The sequence below is a fragment of the Scyliorhinus canicula genome, chromosome 5 (genome assembly GCF_902713615.1).
Source record: "Scyliorhinus canicula chromosome 5, sScyCan1.1, whole genome shotgun sequence".
Classification (NCBI taxonomy): domain Eukaryota; kingdom Metazoa; phylum Chordata; class Chondrichthyes; order Carcharhiniformes; family Scyliorhinidae; genus Scyliorhinus; species Scyliorhinus canicula.
This window is the reverse complement of record NC_052150.1, coordinates 123,544,293-123,556,066: the sequence shown is the minus strand read 5'-3', so window position 1 is coordinate 123,556,066 and position 11,774 is coordinate 123,544,293.

The window sequence follows — 11,774 nt, the reverse complement described above, 5'->3', positions numbered from 1 at the left end:
TCACTCCTTGTGATAATGTAACTATTTACATAGACATATATTCAAATAATTGTACCTATTTTATTCAACAAATTCTCTCAACAAGCTAACCAATATACTATCACAGCATTTTCCACCAATTTCAATTAGTACTAACGTGTACGACATTGCCCACATCCAGCTTGTTTGCCTTGTCAAGTGGAGTGGGTGCTCTGAGTATGAACATGTTCATTTCTCAATAAACTACATTCCTTTTAGTTTGTGTAACACTGACATTTCTGACTGAACTGTTTTTGGTTTAGCTTTAGCACTTTAATCCAAGCCTCTTCCCCAATTGAGAGGAACACATAAAGTTCCTGACCGTGACCAGGTCACATGTTTAACGATGTAATCACACTTTGGGAATGCTCGAAACATAGAATTACGCGACACAATCAGAGGCAGAAAATGTTAAGGTACTAAACGTCTTTTAACGATGGATTGAAAGATGAATGATCTTGCTTTGATTATTGCATATTGCCGATTAATCATTTGGCACAAGCATTTCTGGCATCGCCCTTGTGCAGATTGACCTGGTTTGCCTTTGACCTTGGATTGCTCTGTGCAGATGTTGCAACATCAGAATCTTCAGTGTCATTTGTTTAGTCTTGGAGAAAACCAAGAAAAGCAGAGCTGTTGAGCAACCAACTGTGCTGTATATTCAAAAGGTTCAGTTGAGGTGCCTAGATTGTTGTGAACACAGCTGTCTCCCTCCTAACACCAAATTGACATTTCAATTACTGCAAAGGGCCTGACATGGACATTTTCAGACTTAAAGATAATGGCTTGATTAAAATTATGATAAGATGGATCTCTTTCTCCATGATAATACCTGTACAGCTGCCTGGTTTCTGAATGGGTGTGATTACGTTCATCAATCTCATTGACTGCTCCCTTATCATCCAAGAATTTCTGAGCTTCAGGATTTTTAATTCCCGCTTGTCTCAATATTAATTTGAATGTAATTTTGTGCTTAGGTTAACGATGGAGCAACCATTGGAGAAACTGAACATCTCTTTGAGTAACTTTTTTTGTTCTGAGCCATTGCAGGCGAGTGAGCATCAGAAGAAATATAACTGCAAAATGTTATTTCAGTAACAGTAAAGACAATTTTTATGGTCAGCTTTTCTTGAGTCAGCAGCGAACATTGCCCCTTCACCGCTGGCTGCAAAATTCAGGGCATTCTGGATAACTTTATGGGGTTCCACAATTTCCCCAATGTTTTGTACTCATATTTAACGATTTGGTTTCCTTTTTTAAAAAAATTTCAATTAAGGGGCAATTTAGCGTGGCCAATCCATCTACCCTGCACATATTTGGGTTGTGGGGCTGAGATCCACGCAAACACGGGGAGAATGTGCAAACCTCCACAAGGACAGTGACCCGGGGCCAGGATCGAACCTTGGTTTTTTTAACTGGAAGAAGCCATTCGACTTGCCAATGATGTGAAAAAATATTAGTTCTGCTTATGACAGAGTAGCACATAAGCTTGAAACGTTAACTGAATATATGCACAATATATTCAGTACTGTTCCCTTTGTAATGGGGTACCTTCAAAATCTTTGACGAATCATACAGCAATTCATAATATATAGGCCATGAAAACAGTCTATTTCAAAATACTGGGTCAGAGCATTGTGGTGCCACCTCTACATACACACACATTTTCAATGTCCATGTGTGTGCACAAGTATCTTCTGTTGAGCCATCAATTGCACGAGAGACGAGTTGCTATACAAACGTTAGGCTTTAATAAACTAGAACTGAGCCCTGCGGTTGACTACAATAAAATGGACGACCGCCGGGCGTTCCGACTATTTATACCTCGGTATGGAGGCGTGGTTAACTCAGCCTCTCGACCAATCGGAGAGCTGTCACATGACTGGGAATTCTGGAATGACTGACCAAAAGCAGCAGAAGTGCTGATTTCAGTCAGTAAATGCTACAAATGCTATAAATGAATAGGGGAATGATGGTTGAGCACTTGGGCTCGCTAGCGACTGTTGCTGCCCTCGATGACCCCTTCTGTCAGCAGCCTCTGGACCTCGGACCTGATGAAGGACCGGTCCTGGGCGCTGTACCGTCTGCTCCGTGTCGCGACGGGTTTGCAATCGGGGGTGAGATTAGCAAACGAGGGGGGTCCACTTTGAGGGACGCAAGGCTGCAGACAGTGAGGGGGGGTATAGGGCCACCGAATTGGAAGGTCAAGCTCTGCAGTTTGCACTGGAAGTACAGTCCTAGGAGTGCCGGTGCGCAAAGGTCAGGGCGGACAAGGAGTTTATAATTTTTAAAAACCTTCCCTTGGACCGTGAGGTCCGCGATGCAGCACCCGGTGATGCGGACGGAGTGCGAACCTGAGGCTAACCCGATTTTGTGTTTTACAGGATGGACAGGGAGCGCGCAGCGTCTTACCGTGGCAGGGTGAACGAAGCTTTTCGTGCTCCCGGAGTCCAGCAGGCAGCCCATCTCGTGGCCGTTGAGGTAGATGAGCGTTGTCGTTTTGGCGAGCGTGCGTGGACGTGACTGGTCGAGCTGAATGGCCGCGAGCCGTGGAGAAAATCCGTATTTGTCGTCGTCGTCCGAGTAGATGCTGGAAGAACCTTGAGTGCCAGTCCCGGAAGGTGGTGCCCAGGATCCGCACGTGGAGTCGGGATCCCAAGATTGCGGCGCCCAGGACCCGCACGTGGAGTCGGGGCCCCAAGATGGCGGCGCCCAGGACCCGCACGTGGAGTCGGCGCCCCAAGATGGCGGCGCCGTGGGGCCCTCGTGGTTGCTGGGAGCGGGGTTAGCGGTGCCGGCGGGCCGATCGGAGCGGCTGGGAGCGGGGGCAGAAAGGCGCGCAGGCCAGGCGTGGGGGCACGGGGGCGGCGAGCTGAGAGTAGCGCGGTGCACTGGAGGGGCCCCGGAGGAGAGAGAGGCGCGCAGGCCAGGCGCGGGGGCCCAAGGGCGGGGGGGAGAGAGTTGCGTGGCGTCTAGGAGGGGACCGGGAGGGTCCGGAGGAGAGAGAGAGGGGCGCAGGCCAGGGGCGGGGGGGGGGGGGGTGAGTTGCGCGGCATCTAGGAGGGGACCGGGAGGGCCCGGAGGAGAGAGAGAGAGAGAGAGAGGCGTGCAAGTTGGGCGCAGGGGCCCGGGGGCGGGGGGGGGGGGGGGGGGGGGGGTGAGTTGCGCGGCATCTAGGAGGGGACCGGAGGACCCGGAGGAGAGAGAGAGGCATGCAAGTCGGGCGCAGGGGCCCGGGGGTGGGGGGGGAGAGTTGCGCGGCGCCCAGGAGGGGACCGGGAGGGCCCGGAGGAGAGAGAGAGGCACGCAGGTCGGGCGCACGGGGGCGGGGGAGAGAGTGTTGCGCGGCGTCCAGGAGGGGCCAGCAAAGGCCCGGAGGTGGGGATCCCTGGTCGCTGTGCGCAAGCGCAGCGACCGTTTTGGCCTGGCAGACAGTGGAGAAGTGGACCTTCTTCCCGCAGCTCTTACAGAGGGCGGAGCGGGCTGGGCAGCGCGGGCGAGGGTGCTTCGCGAAACCGCAAAAGTAGCAGCGGGGCCCCGTGGACTTGTCGGGGTGTCCCGCGGCGCAGGCCTGAGGGAGGTCGGGAGCGGTGGATGGCGGTGGGGAAGCGTGCCAGGAGGCCCAGGATGGTGCAACGCGGCTGGGGACATAGGCGCGGGCATTTAGATCGGCGACCTCCAGGGAGGTGGAGAGAGTCCGTGCCTCAGTTAAGCTGAGGTCGTCTTTCTCCAGCTTCCGCTGGCGGATAGCGGGGGACTGCTTCCCAGCCATGTAAGCATCTCTGATCAGCAGTTCCATGTGTTCCGTAGCTGAAACTGCGACGCAGGAGCAATTCCTCCCCAGGATAGCGAGGGCCTAGTAAAATTGGTCTAATGACTCACCGGGGAGCTGTTGTCTGGTGGCCAGCAGATGTCGGGCGAATACTCTGTTGACTGGTTTAAGGAATTGTCCATTCAGCTTTAGCATGGCGGCATCGTAATCTTTCTCCCCCCTGATTATCGCGTAGGCTGCCATACCCACGCTGGAGTGGAGGACGTGAAGCTTCTGTGCCATGGTGGGGGGGCTGGTTGCAGACTCCAGGTATCCTTCGAGACATGCCAGCCAATGTTGAAAAAGTTCTGCAGAGTTCGGAGTTTGCGGGCTGATGCGGAGGCATTCGGGCTTGATCCGGAACTCCATCTTCAAAAATCTCGCTTATTAAATTGATGAGCCATCAATTGCACGAGAGACGAGTTGCTATACAAAAGTTAGGCTTTAATAAGCTAGAACTTAGCCCTGCGGTTGACTACAATAAAATGGACGACCGCCGGGCGTTCCGACTATTTATACCTCGGTATGGAGGCGTGGTTAACTCAGCTTCTCGACCAATCAGAGAGCTGTCACATGACTGGTCTCAACCAATCGGTCGAGAGGCACATGACCGACCAGGGCCAATGGTAAGCCGGTGTTCTGCACCAATGGCAGACAGCTATGCAAATCATACCACTACATCTTCATCGTTAGGTATTCCTTTAAGAACATTCTGGGAATTCTGGAATGACTGACCAAAAGCCGCAGAAGTGCTGATTTCAGTCAGTAAATGCTACAAATGCTATAAATGAATCGGGGAATGGTGGTTGACACATATTGGGAGCGATTCTCCGGAAACATTTCGAAGTGTGGTAGCGAGCGAGAATTGCCACGAACTTCCCTGTGCTCGGCCCAACGAGGCCAGCAATGTAATTCAACGTCAATTGGTCCACTAAACGAGGCTTCACGGGCTTCTCGCTGCAAATGAAAGCTTGCCAGCTGTTTTCTCCGGCCACCGTGCTCGTCAACCCCCCACTAACAATTTGGAGCAGCACTTGCTCAGCCAACCCCAGCCAGCTCACAACAATGGCGCCAAGGAGACCAGCTCCAAGATTCGGGGACACTGACCTAGGAAGGCTCCTGCATGGGGTGGAAGCCAGGATGGATGTCCTGTTTCTCCAAGGGTCCAGGACAGTCAGCAATAGGGCAGCCAGTGCTGCCTGGGACAAGGTGGTGGTAGCCGTCAGCTCGGGCATTGTGACCAGGAGGACTGGCCTTCAGTGCCGTAAGGTCAATGGCCTGCACCGGGCAGCACAAGTGAGTAGACACCGACGTGTTCCCCCCCCCCCCCCTCCACCACCCCCACATGGGTGTATCCACCCCTTCCAATCTCCCAGGCGACTCCCAGCCCTCCCTCCCCTCTCAACCCTCCCAACCATGCCTCACACCCCCTCTCCCACCACTGTGAACCACGCGTGTGGCTAACGACGCCCTCTCTGTTTCTCCTCAGGAAAAGCTCTCCCATAATTGCCGGGAGAGGGCCCAGACTGGCGGTGGGGTGCCGGTCATCAGAATCCTCACCTCCTTCGAGGAACAGGCCTTGGCGGTGACTGGTATAGCCGAGGACAAGGTGGTCACCAACATGGGGGCTGGAAGACACCTCAGAGGTGAGGAATCACCAGGCTCCACCCGAAGGACCTGTCAAACGTGACTTCTGATTGCCTTACTGACTGACCCATCCCTCCCACTGACCACATGTCCATTCTCCAGCAGGTCCTCCAGCCAATGAAGCCGGTCCATCCTGGGCGACCTCCTCTCCTGACTCCGAGGCGAGCATCTCGGAGGGGCTCTCCGAGGATGCCACTGTTATAGTCGCAGCACAGCTGTCATCCCCACCCTCCACCAGCACAGATGTATACACCTCAGTGGGACATGCTAGTGGACTGGCTTTCGGGGCCAAATCTGGTGATCACCACATCACTGCTGATGCACATCCGGTGGTGGCAGGAACCCCCAGGTGAGACAGCAGTGAAACGGCTGCTGGATCTCAGGACCCAGCTGGGTCACAGCCTGATGCTGAGCCTGTGGATGTGGGTTCTCCAGAGCTGTTGGAGACAATAAGGAGCAGCCTGAACATTCAGAGGGAGATGTCAGTGTGGCTCCAGCAGATCCATAGCCACTTGGAGGAGTCCTAGAGGCTACAGGCGCAGGAGATGGCGCTGACAATGAGTGGCACTGAGGCCAACACTGCGAGGATGGTGACCACAGTGAAAAGCCTTGTGCACAACGTCAACACCATTAGTGAAGGTGTCCAAGCGTCGCGCAGTCAGTGACGGCTGTGGCTGAGGATCTCGGCAGAATGTCTGACTCGCTGGGGGATGTCACCCAGTACCAGGATGACCTTGATGAGGTCCTGCGGGACATGTCCCGCTCTCAGATTGGGAATGGCCAAAGCGCTGCAGAGCTTGTCCCAGTCACAGGTGGGCATTGCCGAGGCACTGCAGGCCATGGTCCAGTCACTGAAGAGCATTGAGATCATGGTGCAGAGATTGGGGAACTGCCAGGACTGGTAGAAGGTGCTCGAACCAGCTGCCCCTCCATCCCAAGGTGAACCCCAGGGCCCTATGTCATGGAGCAGGAGGAGGGGATGCTGGGTGCCAAACTGGACACCATCCATGGAGTGACAACGGTGCACAGCAGCTCGCCTGAGTTCCGCCCCTCTGATGAGGCCGCGTAGCGAGGTTAGCACACAGGACAAGGCTGTGCATGTAGCGCCAATAAGTGAGCCGGGGCTCTCCATCGACAGAGCCACCAGAGGATGTCCGCCAGGGGCATCGAAGGCAACGGGCCTCCAACTCTGATGTGCATCCTTGGGAAACACTTAGATGTAGTGGTAGATTTCGGAGGGCCAGGCACGTTGAGGATCACTGAGGGCACTGGAGGAGGGGGTTGTGGGTGGGCAGAGGGTTAGGTAGGTGGTGGAGAGGGGGGGTTGGATGTTGGGGTCTGGGGGCAGACCATCTGGAGTGGGCTATTGTACAGCACATTAAACTCCTTTTTGCCCAACCATTATGATGCCTCTGTCACTTTCTTCCGCAATGCGGATTGATCCACAGACCCTTTGCCATCTCTCCAGGCATCCCCCCTCCCAGCACCCAGCAAGCACCTAACCTCCGGCCGTGGACATGTCCTTGGAGTTGTGTCCCACTCCCTGGGTGTTCGGAGGTTGTGTATGTGGTGTTGCCTCCTGCTGTGTTCGAGCACAGTGTCCAAGTATCAAGGTGTGATTGGGATGCTAGGCAATGACCCCCACATGCTACATGGCTCGCCCACCCACAGGAACCCAGTTGGCATGTGTGAAGTGCTCACTTAGCCATGATTGCCAATTCCCTATCAGCAATGGCCTTCAGCCGCTCAGTCAGAGGCCTCAGCAATCGGTGGGGGTTATGGGTGATCATTGGGGCAGACGGCACAAGGTTTGCCCCCGGAACGGGTAAGCACGATCCAGGGTTGGCATTGTAGCGCGTGAGCGGTTTGCTCACCAGTTGCCCCCATAAGCGTCTCTTCCCCCCCCCCCCCCCCCCTCCATGGTGGCCCACCTCTGCGGAGGGTCCCCCACCCCCAGCCAAGTGTCCCCCTATCCCCTGCCGAGCAGTGGGGTGGTGGGGTGGCAAACACAGCGCTCCCGGTCTCTTTGCCTGTGAGCAAAGATGGCTACTCACCTCCACGGCTCCTCACAGAAGCCCTTCCGCCAGATTCACGTGTTTCAAAAGGAGTACTAATCGGCACCAGAGTGACCACTTGCTGGGGAGGCCACTGAATCACGGGAGGCCATAAGATATGGAGTCGATTCGACTTCCGGGCGGCGAGCGAGGAGGTCGAAGGGAGAGGGGCTCCCGCAAGCGCCAGGAAGGAACCCCCCCGACAGGCCGGACGGCGGAGGAGGAGAAGCGGCAGCGGAGGAGAAGCGGCAGCGGAGGAGGAGCGGGCGGCGGAGAGGCGGAAGGCGGCGGCGGAGAGGCGGCGGCGGAGAGGCGGAAGGCGGCGGCGGAGAGGCGGAAGGCGGAGGCGGAGAGCAGCGGCGACAGGGAGGCCCAGCAGCGGCAGGTCCAACCCCCCCCCCCCCCCCCCCCCCCCCCACGCGGGCCAGGAGCGGTGCGGCAGCGGCGGGCCCTCTTCTCTCTCCCGCCCCCCCCCCCCCCCCCAGACGCGGGCCGGGAGCGGTGCGGCAGCGGCGGGCCCTCTTTTCTCCCCCCCCCCCAACCAGCAGCGGGGACCAACCCCAACCAGCAGCGGGGACCCCCCCCTCCCCCCACCAACCAGCAGCGGGGACCCCCCCCAACCAGCAGCGGGGGACCCCCCCCCCCCAACCAGCAGCGGGGACCCCCCCCCCAACCAGCAGCAGGGACCCCCCCCCCAACCAGCAGCGGGGACCCCCTCCCCAACCAGCAGCGGGACCCCCCCCCCAACCAGCAGCGGGGACCCCCCCCCCCAACCAGCAGCGGGGACCCCCCCCCCAACCAGCAGCGGGGACACCCCCCACCCCCAACCAGCAGCGGGGACACCCCCTCCCCCAACCAGCAGCGGGGACACCCCCCCCCCCCCAACCAGCAGCGGGGACACCCCCCCCCCCCTACCGGCAGCGACCACCGGCCCACTCGCCCCCTCCCCCCCCCCCCCCAACTGCAGTGACCACCACGTGGCAAGACAAAGGGACTCTCTCTCTCTCTCTCCTGGGGTGAGTGGGGAGAGAAAACAAAAGAAAAAAGAGACTTATATTTCTGTTCTTTTTTAAAAAAAACCCAAAAGAAAACTGGTAAGAGAAAAGGGGTAAATAAAGGGGTAAGGAAAGAAGGGGGGAAATAATTTTTATTTAAAAAAATATATATATAAAATTAAAATAGGGTGCGGAAAAGGGGGAAAGAAGAACAAGGAGAGAAGAAAAGATGAAGGGGAAGGGGGAGAAAAAAATGCCAGAAGGGAGCCAAGAGAAAGGGGGCACCGGAAGTAGACGGGGCAAAGGGCAAACCAGCTGGGCGAACGAGTCAACACGCGAAGCAGCGGGAAGGATGTATCGCCGCATCCAAAAGAGCTGGACGGGCGGGCAAACCTCTCCCCTGGGGTTAGAGGGGGGCGTGAATTGGAAGGAAGCCTTTGCCGACGGTGGTGAGGGAGCAGCTGCAGGCACTCAAGGCAGAGTTAAAAGCAGACGCAGAGGCCGCAGCACAGGCAGCAGTGACCCATGGCCATGTCAGGGGTGCAGCAGGCTCTGACCAGATTGGAGGAGAAAGTGGATGCCCAAGGGAAGATACTGGAAGCCCATGGGGGCAACCATTAAAGAGCTGGAGAAGGCAGCGACTGACTGTGAGCGACCGGGGTCATGTCCCTGGAGAGGAAATGGCGAAACTGAGTGCAACACAGGGGAGCCTGAAGGGCAGGGTAGACGACCAGGAGAACAGCTCGAGAAGGCAAATATTAGGATAGTGGGCCTGCCAGAGGGGATCGAGGGTAGAAATCCCACAACATTCGTGCTGCGATGCTGGGCTCCTTAGTGGGCGGGGAAACGTTTCCCACCCCACCGGAAATGGACAGAGCTCATCGGTCACTGCGCCCGAAGCCCAAGGAAGGGGAAAAACCGAGAGCAGTTATAACCAAACTGCACCGGTACGGGATAGGGAGACAATCCTGCGCTGGGCCAAGGAGAATAAGAGCCTGCAATGGAACGGGCACGCCATCCGAATCACGAGGATCTTGGAGCGGACATAGCTAAGAGACGGGCGGAGTTCAACAGAGCGAAAGCAGCTCTCTACAAGAACAAAGTACGTTTTGGTATGCTGTACCCAGCAAAACTCTGGGTCACATACCAAAACAAGGAATATTTCTTTACAGCCCCTGCCGAGGCGAATAGATTCGTCGAGGAGACGGGCTGGAAAAACGCCATGGGAAGTAGGGACGAGGGGCCCATGGCAAGGAGAGAAACGTCATGCCGATGGTGGGGTGGGGAGGGGCAAGGGCAAAGCCAGCCCCCTCCCCCCTGGCAGGAACACCCAGAACGAAAAACACCCAATGCCCAAGGGCCCGCTCCAGGTGGGAGGCCAGGCCCCGGCACGAGGACGGAAGGGAAGTACTGGAGAGGGGAGAGGAGAAGCGGGACAGCAACCTTCGAGAGGGGAGCCACCGTGTTAGCAGGAAAGCTAGCGACGGGGGCGCGCAACAGAGCAGGGCCGCAGCGCACCCCGAACAGGGGGGAAGGCGCCAGGCTGGGGAGGGGGGGGATCACCCATCAAAGGTGGGAGAGCAAATGGGGACAGGAATGGGGGAGAGAGGGGCAATGGAGGGGTATTACAGGGGAGGGGGGAAAAGGGATAGAGCGGGGGGGGGGGGGGGCACTCGGGGGGGCGAGAGACCAGGGAGGGGAAATGCAGGGACGAAGGGACAAAAGAGGCCAGAAAGGGAATAGGGCCACAAAGTGCCACGGACAAGGGCTCGAAACAGGGAACCGCTGCAAGCACCCACCCAGTACGGTCTGTGGGTGAAGGGGCCCCCCGGAGTGCAGGGGACTACCCGCGTGGCGGACACACAGTGGACGGCCATGGCGGGTGTCCCGGGACAAGGGGGAACCCCGGAGCGCAGGGACCCGACCGCATGGGGAGAGCAGTGATAGTGGACATCCTGGACGGCCCCCTAACAAAGGGAAACCCCAGAGGGCAGGGGCGCGTCCACCGGACAAATATGGTTAACCCCACAGGAGCAAGGGGGCAGAAGCCCCCCACCAGAATAGTCACCTGGAACGTAAGGGGACTTAACGGCCCCAGTGAAGAGATCTAGAGTCCTCACCCACCTTAGAAACATGAGGGCCGACATAGTCTTCCTCCAAGAGACGCACCTGAGGGAGCAGGACCAACTGCGGGTAAGAAAGGGCTGGGTGGGACAAACCTATCATTCCTGTTATGGGGCAAGGGCCAGGGGGGCGGCGATCCTGATTGGCAAGAGGACAATGTTTAGGGCGACAAAGACGGTTACGGACCCAGGGGGCGGTATGTCATGGTCAGCGGGGCCCTGGATGGGGCGCCGGTAGTTCTAGTTAACGTGTACGCGCCCAACTGGGACGACACAGCTTCATCCAAAAGACCATGGCAGAAATCCCGGACATAGCGACGCACCGACTAATCATGGGGGGGGACTTCAACTGTGTACAGGACCCAAAGACGGACAGATCAACTCCAGAACGGGAAACCTCAACATGGCAAGGAACTCAGTCACTATATGGAGCAGATGGGAGCAGTGGACCCCTGGAGATTCGCCCACCCGGGGAGAAAGAATTCTCTTTCTTCTCCCCAGTACACAATGTGTACACCAGAATTGACTTCTTTGTGGTGGGGAAACGGTTGCTTCCAGGGATAGACAAGGTGTGGAATATTCCGCAATTGTGATATCAGACCACGCCCCACACTACATGGACGTGCAGCTGGAGACGGGAAGGGCCCAGCGCCCCACATGGAGGCTGGACGGTGCCTTACTAGCTGACAAGGCCTTCAGCGAAAGGATAGCGCGGGCCATAGCGGAATACACGGAGAACAACCAAAACGGGGAGGTCCTCATCCTCCACGTTCTGGGAAGCGCTTAAGGCCGTACTAAGAGGGGAAATCATTGCCTACAAAGCGCAAAGAGATAGGGAGGAAAGGGTGGCTAGGCAGAAGCTGGTCGACTCCATACTGGAGGTAGACCGTAAATACTCCGAGGCCCCGACCGTAGAGCTCCTGGCGGAGAGAAAAGAATTACAAAGGACCTTTGACTGCTCTCCACCAGGAAAGCAGTACACCAACTCCGCCAGGCACGCGGGGCCCTGTACGAACACAGAGACAAAGCCAGCCGCCTGTTGGCACACCAGCTGAGAAAGCAGGCAGCCAGCAGGGAAATTGCGCAAATCAGAGGTACCAGAGGCACGTGGGAAAACAGAACCAGA